Source organism: Hetaerina americana, unplaced genomic scaffold (assembly GCF_022747635.1).
Source record: "Hetaerina americana unplaced genomic scaffold, ioHetAmer1.1.p SCAF_1, whole genome shotgun sequence".
Taxonomy (NCBI): Eukaryota; Metazoa; Arthropoda; class Insecta; order Odonata; family Calopterygidae; genus Hetaerina; species Hetaerina americana.
In genome coordinates, this window is record NW_027286069.1 from 2730163 (window position 1) to 2750174 (window position 20012).

General features: G+C 37.2%; 1 long non-coding RNA gene across 1 annotated transcript; it reads left to right on the plus strand.

The window, feature by feature from the left end:
- Nucleotides 1–4294: 4294 nt before the first annotated feature.
- LOC139698632 (uncharacterized) lies at nt 4295–13825 on the plus strand. The gene is made up of 3 exons (XR_011703003.1): nt 4295–4379; nt 10301–10657; nt 13131–13825. It is a non-coding gene; the product is annotated as an uncharacterized lncRNA (long non-coding RNA).
- The last annotated feature ends 6187 nt before the right edge of the window (nt 13826–20012 follow it).

Here is a 20012-nt window from a genome sequence, read left to right on the forward strand (position 1 = left end):
TTTCTGGTCTCTTTCGGCGAATTGCTTCACGCAAACGTCTCATAACGCCCAAATAATACTCTTTGTTTACTGTCTGGCCTTCTGGCAAAAATTCATGATGCACTACACCATTGTAATCCATGAAAACCGTCAGCATTGCCTTCTTTTTTGACTGAAAACGACGTGGTTTTTTTGGTCTCGGCTCATTTGGTGAACGCCATTCACTTGCCTGATGTCTGGATTGCGTGTCGTACTCATAAACCCACGTCTCGTCTCCAGTAATGATCCTTTTGATGAATGTGGGATCGGATTCAGCCTCGCAAATCATGTCTTTTGCGACGTCAACACGGTCTCTTTTTTGCATGAAATTGAGGTCTTTTGGCACCAACTTTGCTGCTACACGACGGAAACCCAAATCATTAACCACAATGTCTTGGGCGGATCCATAGGCAATGTTCAAGTCCTCCGCTATTTCTCTGATGGTTAATTTGCGGTTATTGACCAACATTTCTTTTACTTTATCAATTTTTTCACCGACTTTCGATGTCGATGGTCTGCCACTGCGTTCATCATCTTCGATTGACTCACGACCACTTCTGAACCGCTCGTGCCACTGGTAAACGACCGTTTTTTTTAGAGAATCGTTGCCGAAACACTTTTCCAACATTTCCAACGTCCGTGCGCCACTAAATCCGTTTTTTACGCAAAATTTAATACAAGTTCGTTGTTGCAAATTTAAATCCATTTCTGAAATTGTAAAAAATCGCCAACACACACAGAGATAGATGTACTCTTGGCTACGTAACTTTTGCAAATGTCAAGTTATGACACTAAGATTTAAAGGGAATATCAACAACAGATGTACCAATTTAACAAAAAAAACAGAACTCAAATCGGAACGATGGGAGCGCCACACGGTGGTTATTCCGGGAACTTTTTGATCAAGGTAGTATGTATTTGTAAGCGCGCACAAATTTGCTGCTGTAACTGTAGTATAAGGTCTCCTTATGTTCTCTCATTTTATTTAATTTGTGATTTCCCTATAAGAAAACGTGATGGGATATTTCATGTGAGTCTTTCCTAATTTTTTTCATCCACGAGTGGAGCTTTTTGATCCATTAAGCAATAGAATATTTATTACTGGCCGTATAAATAAATTTTATGATGCTCAGACCATTCAATATTTGCCAAAAAAAAGGCGAAAGGTGTTTAGGCTGTTGACCTTAGCATGTCAATAAACAAAGTTATAAAAGACTCATATTTTTCAAAGGGGATTGTGTTCCCTACGACACTGCTCGTATGCATGGATCCCGCAGAAACAAAACGATAGCATACGCATACTCCCCTCGCTTTCATTCACGCGTGAGATTTGACGCAACGGATGAACTTTCCGTTCTCAGTTACATCGCTTTGTCACGCCATCTCTCCTGAGCTGGTTTTGGACGGATAGCATTACCTTCATCTTTCGCATGAACCCACTGACCATTAAATTAAAAGGAAGTCCGTGGTGAGCACTTGGTGTTTGTTTTAATATGACGTTTCCATTGCCTCCTGAGAATATTGAAATACATATTTTGGCACTGATATGTTCAAATGGAGATGTCCCTAATTATTATTAGAAATAAGATACAACGAAGTTATTTCTTGAGAGATTATGCCATGAATCCGTGCAATAATTGATGGGATTTCATAATGGCTTCAGCCATTTTTTCGAAGAACAATACTCGGTGTTCATGAAAATGCTTGTTTCCACGAACACAACTACATGACCCTCGCAGTTGGATTGCGAAGAGCCCTCCCATTAAGTGTTTCAATCCAACGATTGCTTTACGGCAACGCTCCGTTCTTTTCTTTCTAATTCAAACTCATTTTTACCATGATACTGGGTCTTCCCCAAAAATGAGAAGAATATTTTTTTCACGCTGATGCGCGCAATCTGTACTTGGACAACTTGTGGTGGAACATGTGGTGGGAGGTCTTGGAAAAGCAAAGCAACCCGCTTCAGTTATCTGCGAGCCGTCACAGGGGGCAGATGGCTACTAGAATTGACCCCTGTTCGAGTGTCGCGTCAAGATTTCACGAAACCAAGTTCCATGGAGCAACGATGCGCGATTAAAATTGTGTGTGCTGGCAAAAGATGTTCTGGAAAGGTCGAGAGGAGGTTGACGACGAGGAACGCCCTGGAAGCCCGTCAACGACACAGTGCGGTGAAAATGGGCAATCGGTCAGAGACATGCTCATTTCCGATCGACGCTTGAGTGTCAGAATGTTAGCAGAAGAGTGAAATCTTCCGAAAACCCATTGCATCGCATTCTTGCTGAAAATTTAGCCATGAGAAAGGTATGTGCCAAGTTGGTCCTCAAGTTGGAAGGTCGGAAGGCAATGTGCGTGAGACAATCTCGCGTGTTCCATTGGACAGTTGTAAAAGTTACCTTTTGCCCCGATTTTGCATCGCCGGACTTCTATTTGTTCCCAAGAATGAAAAGGAGCTTGAAAGTCAACCATTTTGGAACGCTGGATATCGCCAAATATGCCGTGATGGGGTTCCCGTCTATGCCTTCCGGGAAGAGTACTGCAACTAGCAGAGGCTCTAGCATCGACGTGTCGATGCAAAAGGGTGCTATTTTGAAGAATTTTAGTAATTTTTACTTCGACCTCAAAAACATTTTTTTCCCCGAATTTATTCTTCTTATATTTGGTACAGACCTAACGTGTCTTCCATCCTTCTTCACTTGGCCTTCCTCATGATGCCTACCCTTCTATTTTGTCCCGGTCGCCTCCCCTTAAAACTACTACTACTATTAATTATTTAATGCTTGCTCTTAGGTTTTGAGGCTTCCATTAATGATGAATCCATTTTAACAGTTATCTCTCTTACATTGCACAGAATATTCGGTACACATTGTTTTATATTAATTTTTGTTCGGGTGATATAGATTTATGGCTGGTTATATTTATGGTGGATTTTTTAAACATCTATAGAGTTGTTAGCTTCGGAGAGGATTAATGGTTTATGTAAAAAGCATCGGGGAAAGTCGGGAAAATAGATGTATTTCAGATATTGCTAGAATGCCTCAAAGTTCTTCAAAGTACATCCCTTGACCGTTGATACACTCTTACCAGCGGCTTTCCCATGACTCGGAGGTTCTCTGGTAGGCGGATTCCTGAAGGTCCTTAAGAGTACGCGTGCACCCTTCTTTGACGGCACTTAGGGTCCGATTGTGGTGTCTTTGGAGAGAGGATTTCACTTTTGGGAATAGGAATTAGTCTGCTGGCGCAGTTGGGACTGTTAGGGGGTGGAGGAGTCGTCGCAATGGCGCTGCAGAAGGTCTTCGCAAGCAGACACTCGACCCTGCTCTTGGTCGTCCGTCAAAACCTTCGGAACAAGTTCAGCGCGGATCTTTCGCATCGCCAAATTTTTAGTGATAATGGTGTGCAATGTCATCTTATCAATCCCAATACACGATTTGCGATCATGCGCACACTTTGTCGGCGGTTGGAATAAAGCACGTCTCACACACGTCCGGAAAAAGTTGTTACTGATACTTTTTACACAAACTTTGGATATGAACGAAGGGGCAAATACTAGCGACGAACGCCCCGAATGCCAATCGTTCTGGAAATACGCCTCCCTACAACAGCATGGCTTTTCTCTTTGATGCACATGAGTGACGCTTCAACGACTACTTTATCAACGTCAATTTCATTTAAAAGTCGTTTCGCCAGAAATTTACAACGGACGACAAATGAAATTAAATATGATATAAAAAGTCATTCGCGTGGTGATCTCGGCGAACGCGATCTCTGGCGATGATTTCGGCGCTCTCATTATTATTATATAATTATTTTTATTTTCGCCGGCTCGAGTCACCGCCGACTTGACGCCGAGCGTCTGCGAGAAAGTCGGATGGTGACCGGTGCATTCCAGGTCCTCCCGTTCCTCTCTTGTTCGTAGCTGCGAAAGAGCATCGTCATCCAGGTGAGAAAGCATCGCCCGCCCTCCTCGCAACAATCCCACGCACTTCCTGCTCCTTAGGAAGGAAACCCTTAATGCGAGGTAGACTCAGTGGGGGGCTTGGGGGAAAGAAGGGAAGTTCGATGTCAGGTACGTACACGCTTAAGGGGCCGCGCGGGAGGGAGTGGGAGCGGATGCGAATCGGGAGGGGAAAGGGAAGGAGAAAGTTGCGGCGTTGTTAACCTATGTATGTACAATTATCCTATGCACGTACGGGATGGCGGCGGTGGGGGTTGGGAGGGGGAGAGGTGTGGGGTTGGGTGAATGAAGAGAGCTTGCCGCCCTCACTGCTTTAGATGCGCTGGAGAGAGGCGAGAGGGCTTGCCGTCACCGTCTCGAGACCCAAGGATTAGCTGATCCGAGAGACGCTGCTTGGACCACCGGCGTGAGTACTATCCATGTTGCTTCGGATTCGGTGTGCGCGATGCTGGGACGATGATGAGTGGAACGGAATCAAAGCCGACTGATTTGTTCGCATCCTGCGGACGCATCCTCTTTAAAAAAATACAAAATCCGAAGCATTCTTCAGACCAATGTCTCAATTCGTGGAGGACGTTGCGTTAATTTCGCTCATCGTAATCACATGGAAATCGCGCTCATTCCAATGTTTTAACTGATTTTCGTCCCCTCTCTCTCTTTACATGTTATTTGCTTCGAATTCCTAACACTCTTTCTTTATCCATGCGTAAAAATTCATATACATCACCTCGGAGTCAAAATATAATTTATTTCAATTTGAAATATAAAATTTGTCACAGATACTAGTTTTAAAAGTATTGTATCCGATGTAATATTATCAAGGCTTACATTATGGCATAGATACGGCGAGTATTAGCCCGTATGCCCGGATTAGCAGTTTTATCTTTTCGCGTTGTACAATAACTAGCTACTTGATGAAATATGTTTTCAGTTGTATGGCATTTATTTTTTTCGAGATTTAAAATTCATCAGATCGTGTGATTAAAAGATTTAATTCACACAGATTTGCTCTAAATACCAATTCTACTCGTTTCAGAACGGAAAACAGTTTTACATACGGTATATTGGGTGATTTTCTGGATTTTTTAAACTTAGAGTGCATTACACCTATGTCTACGCCCCTTTTGTGGTAGCTGTAGCTTTAGGATGGACAAAAATTGAACTTACATACCGGGCAATATTATGAACAGAGAAACTTAATTTGGAATTTTTTTAGAAGCGAACCTTGGGCACCAAGATGAATTTTAATTTTTTTCCGAGAAATACTTGGTGTGCACTTTCCGAAAACTACAACTCTATCTGCAGCCATTTAAGCCTTGAAATATTACCCTACATGAAGATGATATATATATGTGTGTGTGTGTATATATATATGTATATATATATATATATATACATATGTATGTATATATATATATGTATATATATATGTATATATGTATATATATATGTATATATATATATATATATATATATATATATATATATATATATATATACATATATATATATATACACACACATACACACACACAAGGGGCGATCAAAAAAAGACAGGACTGATTTTATAACTTGTTTATTTCGACGGATACAGCTTAATCGAACTTGTCGCCCACAATTAGTTTTAATGTCCGCATTGAGTCGAATCGGCGCCCTTGCAAGGTTGATTTTAACTTTGGAAACAAAAAAGAAGTCTGATGGAGCCACGTCTGGAGAGTAGGGTGGCTGCGGGATCACGAAAGTTCCGGTTCTAGTGAAAAACTCAGTCACTATCAGCGCCGTGTGAGCCAGCGCGTTACCGTGGTGGAAACGCCATGCATTGTTTCTCCACCTGTCCAGCCTCTTTCGGCTCACTGCGACTCTCAGCCTCTTCATAACCTTTAAGTAGAAATCTTTGTTGACAGTTTGACCTTGAGGGACGTATTCGTAATGAATCAGCCCTTGCCAATCGAAGAAACAAACCAGCATGATGTCATGCCCAAAATGTCAGTCAACAGTTGTCTGACAGGATCCAAAACGAATGTTCATTTCCTCGGTTATTTCCCTAACAGTTAAACGGCGATTTGCCCGCACCAAATCATTCACCAACTTGACATGGTTGGGGTCTGTGGAAGTGGATGGCCGTTCGCGAATCTTCATCTGTCGTGGTTCTGCCCGATTTAAAGCAACTGTACCACTCAAAACACTGATTTCGACTCATAGCGTCATTAACAAAGGCTTGCTGAATCATTCCAAATATCTCCGTAGCACTTTTGCCAAGCTTTAAACAAAATTTTACACACACACGCCGTTTCTCTAGCTCCTTCATTGCTGCCGTTGCACGTGGCGACGAACAGGTTAAGACACGTACCGCTGCTGCTGCATAACGACTCGACTTAAACAAACGTAAGACCTCTCGTTTTAGTCGTCAGATGTGTCGCTAGATGGTGCAATGTGCCTTGCTTCGATTGGTAGAAACGGTTTGCGCAGAATAAAATCAGTCCGGTCTTTTTTTATCTCCGAAACAGAACGCTCTTCAGCAATATCTCCTCAAGAAAAGAGTGCATCGACATTAAAATAGTTTGATAAATGTTCAAGAAACAACAAAACAACAGATATTGGCCGCTGCAAGGATGGATTTCAACTTACTCAAGTAGGGGGGTCTTCCTTTTCACCGCATAAAAGTTATGTATTTTAAATATTTCTAATAAATTCATGCATCGATGGGGACACCTCAGATAGACCTGCAATCTTCTCTTTCCAATTCTCTTAGGTCCTGTGAGGTCTTCTTTCTAATTTCCAGTTTCATTCGGCATTCGCGTCTGTCCTTTTGTTTTTCCAAATTTGCTCCAATTCTATGTTCACAGCATAAAAAATATAAACGATAAATTCAAATATTTAGTCATAATATTTACTGATTACGAGACTAATGCTTGCTCTAAACTGAAATAATTCTCTTAAAATTGTATAACAATGTTTTCATACTAAAATGAGAATTATTGCCGCAGCAAAAGCGGTAGTGATAAAGACAGTTTTTTTAATTGGAGCGAGGTTGTCTCTAATGTAAGATCTGACTGTGTAGCATTTATTGGCTCGTAAGAAAATATGTTTCGTTGTTTATCAAACAAAATTGATAGTGGCCAGTCCAAATAATAAAAGTGCAATTCCACTCGCAAACGTAGACCGCCAGGGCAATAAGAAAATATTTTATAAATGCAAAACGTAGCTTCAGATATCTTCCAACGAATGCCGCCCGAAATATTTTAAAAGGAAATTCCTAATATTATAAATTATTATTTCCGTTGAGGAGCTATATATTGTTATTATACTTAAATAATTAAAAAAAGAAAATAAATAATGGATGACAGATATTACATTCATCAGAGAAAAGTTCCGCTTCGCAACTCTCAAGGGTTTGGACTTTACTGACATAGTATTGGTTAAATTCCCACTTTTTAATCCGGAGAAATATTATAATTTAATATTTTTTTAGGATAAATATACAATTAAAGGTATTTAGCGTGTTTAGGAGACGGGAAATAAAAACACTTACAACATTAACGAAAGGTTTATATGATAACTTACGAGTATATATTTGCATATAAATGGTTGTCTTCCAGATAAAAAGAGAAGAGCTGCTTTTACGACGTTCTTTCTCTCCCAAGTTTCTCTTCCTGTTGACCGCCTGGAAAGGTCTTGCGAGTTTGTCTACACCTAGAAAGGAGTTACGATCCTATTTAGACTGCATCGCCATCATGTGCATAAATAAAGTGGCGATTTTCTCTTCCCCCAGGATACTTTAACCACTTTAAAATTAACCATGAATGACGAAACAACAATTTCAATCCAAGTGTCAGCTGAAAATGTTGAGTAATTACTGATTAATGTTGTGACTGTTTGTGTTTATTATTTTCCTTGATGATTTCTCAAATATCGGTCGGACCGCTAATTAATCATCTTTTTTGCAAAAAAACTGCATGATAGCTGTCGTTGTTATGATACCGCTACTATGGCGCAGATGACCTTAGTCGTTGATCCCCTCCCCTAACAACTGCGATGCCGTTATGTCGAAAACTGGAAATATCTCAGCGGCCTTATCTGATCTGAAAATACAAAAGTTTTCTAAGATTAATTACGCATAAACTTGACCTCTAGTGTCACAAGACAGGATGGTTTTTGGCTCTCGAGTTAATAGTTTTGCTACCTAAATAAACTGCGATCACAGTTGAGTTCTTCCGTGCCTAAAACAGGATACACATACAAGTGAGCCACGTAACATTTTTTTAAACCTTTATATGGGTCACGGATTCTGGATACAGATTTATTTTTTCTACTACAGAAAAACCGGTCCTCAGATTCCGCATTGAAAATAAGTGGCGCACAGGAATCGATGCCGTAGTGAAGTTTTAATGCCGACCGTGAGGCTATTTTTGGCGAAAGGGAAACAAAAGCTCTTTTGAGGAACTCAAAAAAAACAGCAAATACAATAAACTGCCACCACGAACGTGGAAATGGCTCATGAAGTAAACAGAAATCGCTTACTAGGAGGTATTATTTTTAAAAACTAGCAACAACATTTTAAAAAATGTTTAGCTCATAAGTTTTGCAGGATATATTTTAATTTTAAATGTAGCTCGAGTAAATATGATTCCTAATTAAGTGAAAACAATAACTAAATTAGACCCGCAAACCTGCAATCCTTTAAAACAAGATTAAAAGTACGGAAAATCAAAAAGTCTAACAGTTGAGGGATAAAATTTCCATCAGGAAAAGGATCTTTGCAAATAACAGAAAGGATAACGATTCTTTATTACAGCAACATCGGCTTGCTAGTCGCTCCGATGTTTCTAGTTTTGGAGCTTAAAATAAACGCTGTTTTAATTGCATTCAAGGGGTAAAATATGATGCTATCGAACAATAAAAAGTCGGATAGAAAACTAGAAAATCAATGCCTTAACTAGGGTTAGAGGTATCGATGCGAGCCCATTTCGAAATTGCGCTGAAACCGCCCGTATTCTGATTGAACCCGCGAGAACATCACGTTGATCGTTAAGATTTATGGTCGACGCTAATGTCGGATGACCAATTAGGTATGGCGGGTAGCGGCCCATGGGCCTCATTCCTGTTAAATCCCCGAAGGCCAATAAGTGATCAAATTAATATTGGATTGATAGATGTTTCATGATCACGAAGTACCCCTCCAAAGAACCATTTCGAATACCAAATTGCAAAGTTGTCGTCCATCTGTAATTAAAAAAGAACTATTTAACTCTCTTGCCATTAATGTCGCTGAACACGAAGTCTTGCCAAAGGTATACTTATAAAGCATGAAACATTTCACCACAAACAAATCAAGGAAAGAGATTTTTAAATTTTGTTGGTTATAATAATTATAATTTTTAAAATAATATTGGTTGATATTAAAGAAACAAAAATAAGTTAATGCTTGTTTCTGTAACAAATTAGGATCATGTAAATTGATTACTGCTAAAATGAAAGCCATATAACGAAATAATTTGCAATGGGGGCCCTGTGTGGGCCTCTAGGCCTTCTCAAGGTTAATCCAGCAATGGAGACCCACCCATGGAGACTCAAACGCTCCTCCTTACAAAAGGTGCTTGAATGAAGGCTAAAGTATTCTCCTCCTTCACTATTCTTAAATATAATGGGGTTTGTAAACCACAGACTTCAGTACAAAACCCACCTATCAAGACCCATAAATCTCTTTATCTAGTCAAATTGTTGGATAAAATATGGTTTACATTCGTTTGGTTTGGAGCATGTTATCTGGTACCTATTAAAAGCTTGTTTTATACAGAATACTGCTTCTGTTTTTTATGAGCTTCAAATACAGGAAACTTATTATTTAAAAATGGAATGGTTTTACTTATACTTAAAAAAGGTCAAAAGCCATAGCTTGAAGTGACCTTGGGTCAACCCTCATACATTATGATTAAAGTGAATTCTATTCTGACTCAATCCTATTCTGACTGATCACTCCAGGACATCTGACTGTAGTTTATTTTGAAGTAAGATTTCAGCCTAAGATAAAATGGTTATCTATGATATTACATGCTAGATTTATTTACAACATCATGAATACTTTTAAGGATAATTCATTATAATGTGAAATTATTAAATCTATATTTATGACTATTGCTGAATGGGAAATAGGATGTTTAATCTCCAAAACAGTCAATACTAAAATAGTACATAAAGAAATGATTTAATGCTCTGAATTAGGCCTTTATACTTTTATAATCATAAAATTATTTTTAAATTCAAGTCCGTTGACCATTTAATGTCTTGAAAAAAATCATTTAATTTTACATGCATTTTGTTTTCAAGGACACCAATGGGTGGAACATCAAAAGTTTTTCTCCTGCTGTGCATCATTCCTACGTTTCGTACGCATGGGATTAGGCTGATCATCATCCTTGCATTGGCATACCTTCTTCAGCAAGGCTACCAGAAAGGCAATAAGAAACCTAAGTCGCTTTGGAAGCGCTCAGCAGGAGATTCATTTAATTCAGTTGCGGACGATAGCCTGGCATTAGAGGAACCTCCCCACGTAATCCTGCAGCATGCGCTGGAACTAGATCTGTACGAGTGTGCCCAGCATGCCATGTGCCGCGTCGGCATGAGGGAAGCACGAGGGGAGAAACTATCCGAGAATGAGTCTGTGCTTCTGAACATAATTTTTAGGTAAGTTTATAGAACCATTATGAAGCCAGGTAAATTCATAATGATTCCCTCATTTTAGATTCAAAAAGCCTCATAATAATGCTTAAATAATACCAAAAAAAGGATGTTTTCTTGAAATAGCACGGCATTAAAAGTACATTTTTCACAAGATTAATGAGAAAAGAATCCAAGATACGCTTATCTCCGATCCAATCCACAATTCATGGATTTTAGTTCCTCTATATGCTGTGCCTAAGTAAGTACATATCAGGCAACTCAGACAGTGCACAATAATGCTGCCACATGGAAATTCAAAGAGAAATTGTATTAGCCTGGACTTTCTCTGGGTCTTCTTGCTGGATTAAAGGTACCAAATATGACTAATAACGTGAAATGTCGCTAAGTCACACCAGGGGCTCATTTCTCAAAGCCACATCCCAATTTATTTGTCTTTTAATTTACTAATGCTTAATTAATGTACTGCTACATATTTATATATATTAAAATTCTTACTACTAATAATAAACCACAGATGTGATTATGAATAATTCTTTGCATGTTACAGCAATGGCTACTCATGTTGTGGTATTCCTCTGTAGCACAGTTGATTATTATGAATTCTGCAACTCAATGACCCGTAACAGTACTAGAATTTGCATTAAGTTAGGCTTAGTAGCAAATTTAAAAAAAATACCATAAAAACTCATTATAATGCAGGATACAAAAAAGTGAATTGGCCAGAGGGTAATGGATCCTTAAAAGAATTATTTTCAGTACTACCAATGCAAGACTCAAGGAGAGAAGACTTCATTTTCCACAATGTATTTCAACCTCATTAAGAGAAATGTAATTATTTGTCAGCATTCAAAATGGTTTATGCCATCTTTGAGAAATTGATTAATATTTATGGTGAATTTTCTTGGAAGAAAAACTATATCGAAAGTAACTTAATGATTTTACAGAAAAGTTAATTTTGAGATAATGGAAAATAATTTCATCAGTAGTCAATCCTTTAGCCAATATTGAATATTTAAGAAATACTCTATACCAATATTTTGGTCACCTGGTTGATTGAATTATCGGTACACAATATTTCTTAAATATTCAATATTAGCTATAGAATTGACACCTCACATATGCACAGCCAACAGTTCACACTATCTTCATTTAATTTCTTTTAACTTTTAATTCAATTGAGTTAAATTTCTAAAGTCTGAACATCACTTTCCCAATCTACATTTTCCTCTCAAAATATCTTTGCTCCTCACCTATCTGTTTAGTAATTTGGCTGACATTCACCCCCTCATCGTGATCAAACAAGTTTAGCACTCTTCTTTCATACATGTCTATAACCAGGATATCCCATCCATATTCTTTAGTCACTCTCCCATACTCACCCTATTTCTCCTAGTTTTATCACAAACACTCCTGAAGCACCCCATTTCCACAAATTATTTTTGAAATTTTGCTTCTCCGACATTTGATATAAACCTGTAGCAATATAGGGGACACTAGCTTGTATTTCTTTATGCAAATCGTAGAATTCTTGTTCAGCCTCCTACCTATATGCTGAGCACCATGCATACTATTTTGAACACTTGACCGCAATGTCCAACCATTTCCATAAATTTCAACTACACCACACTCCTTGTAATTTGCTTCACATATTCACAGGAAATCCATTCACCTCACTCCAATTTCATTCTACACTGACACATTTGGGGTACCAATGTTCTGTCAAAATTTATACATCCATCTATCTTTGGATGGGGCAGTCACATATGACCTTCACAGCCTATAACGCATGTTCAATGTGAAGCATTCCCCAAGAATGGTCATGACCCTACTGGTAAGGTTTTCGAAATTTTTGACAACATTCCACATGTGGAAACAAAGCCGAATGAATACCCTAGGTCCACTTCTACCATTATAAATGTGATATTTACCTCCAGATTAAAATAAATTGATGGCCAGCATACCTTTTCTCAAACCCCAGCACTTGGAGGAAAATGAAAAGTACTGACACACCAGAACCCAGCATGAATACAAATAGCTGAAATCACTTTTGCTTATTATGATTACAAGCAAAATCATTTGCATAAATTCAATGACCTTCACTAACAAGAGAAATACTAATTAGGTTAACCTTTGCTAACTCCTAAAATTTTATCTCCAAAATTCTTATACTGTGGTAATCCAAGAAAAAACTCATTACCATATAAACAAATGACATGAAAATTGATATCATGCGTATGTTTAATTATTTTTTTGCATTTCTTGAAATATAAAAGTTCAATTGCAGTACTTCTTGTTAATGATAAAAGCAAATATTTAGCCTTTATCAAATTTAAATATATTTCCTTAAGACCAAGTCAATATTTTGACTGTTGCTATCTTTCTTTGGCATGGGATTGTGACATTCAACGCTAGCAGAAATTCTTTAAAAGACAAATGATGAGAGTGGGGAATTGTTTTCATTTCTCTCAATAAATAGGAACAGAAGTGAGCCGATCAAGTCAAGGGGCGAGGAAGCCTTCCAAGCTGCAGTTGAGTATGGACATCATGTGTACGGTGATGAGAACTTATGTCAAATTAGGTATAAAAAATGTCCACATAGAGACAGAGTGATCGATTCCTTCCTCATAAGTATTCGTGTAACTTAATATTTTTGTCCATTTCTGTACACAATGAAGTGATTAAATTAGCAATAGGTATGTCTATAACTGATTTTTTTGAGATATCATGATGTGAGAGATTAATGAAGAGAAATGGTCTGTGCATTCATGCTATATCTACAATAGCACAAATACTGCCATTTGAATGTGAAAGAAGGCTATAAGGCACCAACTCATGATGTTACATTGATGGAAAGAAAGAAATGACCATCCATTTCTAATGTTTGTGATTGAAAAAGTCCTGGCAGAAAGTTAAAAGTGAGAATATCATAATATCTGCTTAAAATTGTGAAATTAACAATATATTTTATGGAAGTGAAGATGACATTGTGGAAGAGGAAAGTGACAACCCCAGGGAAAGTAACTGTACAAATGATTAAGCAGCAGTGATGACAGATGTTTGGGATTTTACGATGGATACTGATTTAATGGCTAATTTTTAATTCTAACTATGATCTTTTTGTCTGATAGAATTATTTTTTATAAATTCCAACCTGAAAAATCATGGTGCATGTATGTGTAAGTGAGTATGTATATAAATATAAATACATAAATACATAAATACATATATATATATATATATATATATATATATATATATATATATATATATATATATATATATATATATATATATATATATTCAAACATAAAATCCTGCCACATGGCGAACAAATATTCATTCACATGGAAATAGATATAAGGAAAAGGGATAGGAACACATATAAAGGATGTACTCAGGAGAGATGGGGAAAGCAGAACTGAGCAAATCAAAAGCGCAAAAATGTTTCCTTGACCGGGACTTGAACACCAATCTTTACACTCGCTTGGTGGATGCTCCAACCACTTGAGCAATTGAGGAAGCATAATTAACACTGACATTTGTGGGTCTTTAATGTAACCATCCCTTTTCCTTATATGTATTTCCATGTGAATGAATATATATATGTATATATATTTTTATATATACAAAAAATATATATATGTATGTATGTATATGTATGTGTGTATATATATATATATATACTTATATATATATATATATATATACAAAAAATATATATATGTATGTATGAATATGTATGTGTGTATATATATATGTGTGTACGTATGTATACACACACATAAGTAGATTCGTGGATTAAGTCCTGGTGAAGGAAACTTTTTTGCAAAAGTGATATGCACCCTTCTACCTTCCCCACCAAACCTCTTTTCGCCTTATTCGTGTGTTTCTATACCTTTCCCTTATATCTATCCCTGTGAATATGTATGTACACATATATAAGTAAAACATAAAATTATTATAAACCTGAAGGTCGGTTTGATTAATGATGGTACAGTTCAACCTATACCAACCTCAACGGCATGTGAAATTAACACATCAGGGTATTCAATGCAACATTAGCGGATGACTCCGTTAAAAGTTACTGTTGCAGCATCTCCCGCAGTTTCTTTGGAAAATCAGGGTATGGCAGCCTGATCCTTTCCCTGAGCTGCATATAGTCTCCCATGAAGTTCTGGTGCCTAAAAATCATGCACTTTGGGTAAAACTCCAGTAAAGTCAGTAGTCCAAGGCTCTTCCCCTTAGCCACTGTGTCCCCTCGAACATACTTATGACAGTTACAGTAAAAGAAGAGAAATTCCCAATGGAGGGACTTATTGGACCCATGTAAATTATCATCTAAATATGTGCACAAATGGTCAAAGCTTTGTTGATGAACCTTGGAAAGGTCTGAGCTGTGTTTATTGGGGTAAATGGTGTTACATGGCACAGAAATTCAGAGCGTCTGAGTAGCATGATGATTGCCATTTTTGGGATATCCTCCGGGCAAAGATGTATTTGGTGACACAGGCATACTAGGGCAATGCACAAATATACAGCCTTACATATGAAAATACATAATCCTGGGGAAACCATTGCCAAAAAATTTCATTTAGAAATAACCAGGAAACAAATTACAACATTTATTCATTGCCTGTGCTCAGTGAATATTGATATCATATTTTCATTGCCAGTATCTGGAACAATCGGCCATCAATAAAGAAATCTAAAAAAATTAAAACCCTTTTCATTTAAAAGAATCAAGAGCACTGAGTAATCACAGTATGTAATGGTTTATTGAAACAGGAAATAACTGTAACAAAACCTACCAAATTAATCCTCAGAATAAGTACAGCCTAACTCATACCTCGGTTCTAACAGATTCCAAATTGGTTTTCCAACCAGGGTGCCTCCAGATTTTTGTTTCATCTGTTGACTGATCATTTTTGTTAGTACATGAAATTTGAGATTGGAAAATTGGGAATTAAGCATTCAAATATTACTCTGTTGTTTTGCTTGGATATGTCAGACATCGTGACCCTACCAGCAATTAACTGGTAAGTTGCATTGTTAGCCAAGCTCATATTAAGCCATATGGCAAGTGAAATCTATACATTAGGGCAGTGGCATAAAGCTTCTTTATTATGTGGTTTTCCAAGCCAATCTGAAACATCAATTTGGTCAAGTAACCCTCCTATCTGGGTAAATCGGAGTGTGTGTAGAGCCACCCCAGAATTCAACTGCTGTGTCTGAGCAGAGGAAGATAAAAGGTGATTGCCAGATTATGGTGGTGTAACGGTGCAAATATTTGATAACTGAAAACAATAAATAGATAATATAATAGATAAATTGTTAAAAATGAAAGAATAAGCCCAACTATGCAACTATTAATGTGCGGAAACTTTACTACTAAGCATTATCTCATTGTCATACGTAACCTATGGTTTCAAAAGCCAGGTGTTATTCACTATGGCGATCAAGTTTGCCAAGAGATGGCAGGATCACAATAACCGAATATCAGAGTAGTTCACTTGTTTAAATTAATAAAAATGTGTGCATTAAAAAATAGTAATCACAAAAAAATGGGCTATGCCTGAATGTATTCATTAGTATAGTTCAAGGTAGTCGGGTGATTCTAAGAGCATGATTAATTTCATTGTAAATGATGATAGACAGAGGATGTTAGTGAATCACAAGATGACAATGAGAGGTACTGAATGATGTGATACTTTCAAAAGTAAATATGGGGAAAGGTGAGTGGCAAATATTAGAAAAAAAAGCATAAAAGCAATTGAAAGCAAAAGTGGAAAACCTGCAGGAAAAAAATATAAGAATGCCTTATGATTACATGCATAAGGGTAAGCTCTACTCAAATCAGTTGGAATGGGAAAAACACATGGAAAATAGAAGTTTGAATGAGTAAAAGAACTAAAATGGAATATTTGTCCAGTACATTGAAATTGTACACGGCATTGGAAATTGGGAGGTAATATGAAAAAGTAAAACCTTCTCTAACAGCAAAAAAAGAGACGTATACATAAGAGGATGATAGAACCTGACGGCAAGAAAGCTGGGAAAATAGTATATGATATGGCAAAGAAGAAGAAGGATTGGAAATACATGGTTTGTATGAAAAGCATCAGGAAAAGTTTTGTAAAAATAAGATTTATTTCAGATATTGCACGAGTGCCTCAATATTCTTCATAGTATATCCCTTGAGACTCCTCCTTCACAGTAATACCCCAATCCCGCTCCTTTCCCTCCCCCATTATCTCCTCTTCCTTTCTTACATCCATACACCCACCCCCCACCTCCCCATTCCTTCTGTTATATAAAGAAAGATTTTGGCCTGTATTTCACCTGAAGATGACGCTGAGCGTCGAAACCTAGGTCGTGAATAAATATTTTATGTGGAAAAACCAAGTTTTCTTTTTCAATATGTATCGTTTCCACAAAGTGACGCCTGAAGTTATCTCCTTTACAAAAATCCCATTTGTAACTTGTAGCCTAAGAAACGATGAAATATTCGTGACCAGTTCCAATCCCCATAAAAAATCAAGCACTCAATTTGATTACCTTAAAAAAGGTAGGATCTTATGGTTACGAAATTGCTAGGGCAAGCATAGTTTGAAGACTTTTCCAGGGTTTTCCATAACTCATTATATGCAAGATAGTGGAGAGAGAAAATAAACACTCTACAAAAGTATACAGAAGAAAAAGTGGGAATGAATGTAATTGAAAAATAAAAATGAAAGAGAGAGGCATGCACTCACTCATACCTTGACTGTATTCCACAGATTCACTGTACCAAAAACCAGAGGGTAAGGGGCCTAAAGTCATCTGAAAAATTGGAAAACCAGAATTTTTTGTGATTCTCAGGAGCTTTTCCTGTAACTTTTCATCCTACAGGGATATTTGGATGATAGTTTTGAAGAATTTCATTACTCTCTACTGCTTGCTTGTTTCTTTTTTCTGCTTTTTACAACTAGACTTTTACTACAGTGCATTTCGACAGATTAGCACCCATACTTTTTATTTTGGATTTATTGTATAATATGTTAAACATTAAAAAATGAATACGAGTACCCAAATGCCTACAAACAAGCACACAACACAAAAATATCCAACTAATTATTTCACATGGGTAAATAAAAACCTTGCAATGTTTAAATCTTGAAAGCTCAGCAATCGGTGTTATTTAGCCAAATAAACCAACCAACTCAGTTTTAAAACAAAGAGAAGTACAAACATGCACTATATTGCATCTGCTTGAAATCAATACTGAACAAGAGATCATTACTACTTTATGTTTCCACAAGAGAGAGGTTCCAAATTGAATCAATGCAATCTATGTCAAGTCTTGAAAAGGCAGATAATGCCACACAAAGGTCATTATGCCGGTTGAGTTTCAGTTGCATAGCTGAATAGTTATTCGAGGGAATACAACACAAATTTGGAAAAGTCATATATATTCATAAGCACATTCTAATACTGTCTCCAGGAAGTTGTCAGAATTTTCCTAGGTTGTTTCTTAAGCGGTGAAGTCAGGGAATTCACAGGTAAGAAGTGAAGGTAAGCTTCCTAATGGGAGAGCAAGAATTGCCCATTGACTTCTTAAAGAAACAATTGAAAATGATTGTTAAATCTGATGTGATAAAAAAACTGATGAGAATTTCATGAGGGAACATGAGTGTTTAACAGAATGATGATAGTTTCAATGTATCATACCATTTAGGCTATGCATGCATTACCTATAAAAATTATGGCTGATTATGGGAAAATAAAATTTTACCTTTTCTACATATGACAGCAGAAAGAGTATCCATGAATACAATGTATTACAACATAGGGAAAATGTATTTCCTTTTGTAGATTTCAAAAAGCATTTGACAGAGTAAATTAAGTACAACTAATGAATGCTTTACAGATGTGAGGAGTATATAGGAAGGATAGGCAACTTTCCTTCATCTTACATGCGTCAAACTGCTCACATGAATGCGGTGGATGGAGAATGGGCAGAGTTAAAAAGATGAGTAAGTTCATCACCACTTATGCTTTTCAACTTATTGCAGAGGAAATGAAAAAACTAACATCGGAGGAACTGTAGATAGAATGGAAGTCAGCAGGGAATTCATGAAATCAGTTAGGCTTGCGGATGACCTAAGCTTTAGTTTGTCAGTCAGCCAAAAGGTTGCAAGCATTGCTTTTGCACATCAGAAAATCAGAGGGATAGGTATGGTATGTGGTTTTTGAGAAAGAGGGAAGCAAAGTTAGACCTGGGCAAAAACTAGAGCAGGCGGAACAATTTATGTATTTTGGACCAAGATGGTCACAGCATATTGGGATATAAGAAGAAGAATTGCATTTTCCAAATTGGATTTCACAAGGAGGGAGAAACTAACGACAGGCTGTTACAAAAAGACTAGGGAACATTTTGGTATGGAGCATGGTTTTGTATGTCTCAGAAACTCGGTTGTTCAAGGCAAATTATACGCATAGATTGAAGGCTTATGAGATGCAGGATTGCAGAAGGATGAAAATATCTAAAATGAATTGAAAAATCAAACAAAGAACTAAGCATGACGGAGGAGCAAAGTTGTTGGGAGAAAGCTAGAAAAGGAAGAAAGATGGATGCAGAGTATTTTGAATGACAATGGAATGTTGAAAACTGTGATAGGAGGGAGGACATTAATTGAGTGAGGTAGGGCTAGGACAAGGATAGGGATATTGGATGGCATGAAGGGAGACGGAATGTACACCGAGTTGGACAGTTTATTGTAATTTGGGGCATCAGGTTTGGTCTTGTTAAACTAAGCTAATTAATGTAAGAGTTAACAGAGTGTCCATCTAAAAACTAACTTAAATAATGCAATACCAAATAATAATAGTGCAATCCATACATAAAATTCCTCGGTGAGCTGCCTCTACATAGTTTATTCCTTTAGAGTTAAACTAGCTGCCAATTTATCTTTCTAGAAACAATATCCATATTATCTTGCGCGATGCAAATAAATCCATCATTTTTATCACTGAAAACAAATGAGTAACTTCTTTTAAGGATAATTATAAAATACGAGGCTGATTCGAAAAGTAAGGTCTTCTGTTTTTTTTCATGAAAAATCAAATTTATTCTCAACTTTGCGTGCATCGTAGGAAAGGCTGAGCATTTAGCTATTTTTCTACATAGTCGCCTTGACAATCAATCACTTTTTGCATCCTTGTAACCAGCTTTTTAATACCGGCGTCGTACCTTTCTCCCACTGCATCACGAAACCAACTGATGACTGCGTTTTGCATTTCCTTGTCTGACTTGACTTTCTGTCCTCCAAGTGTTTTATGAGAGCGGGAAACAAGTGGTAGTCACTGGGGACAACTTCCG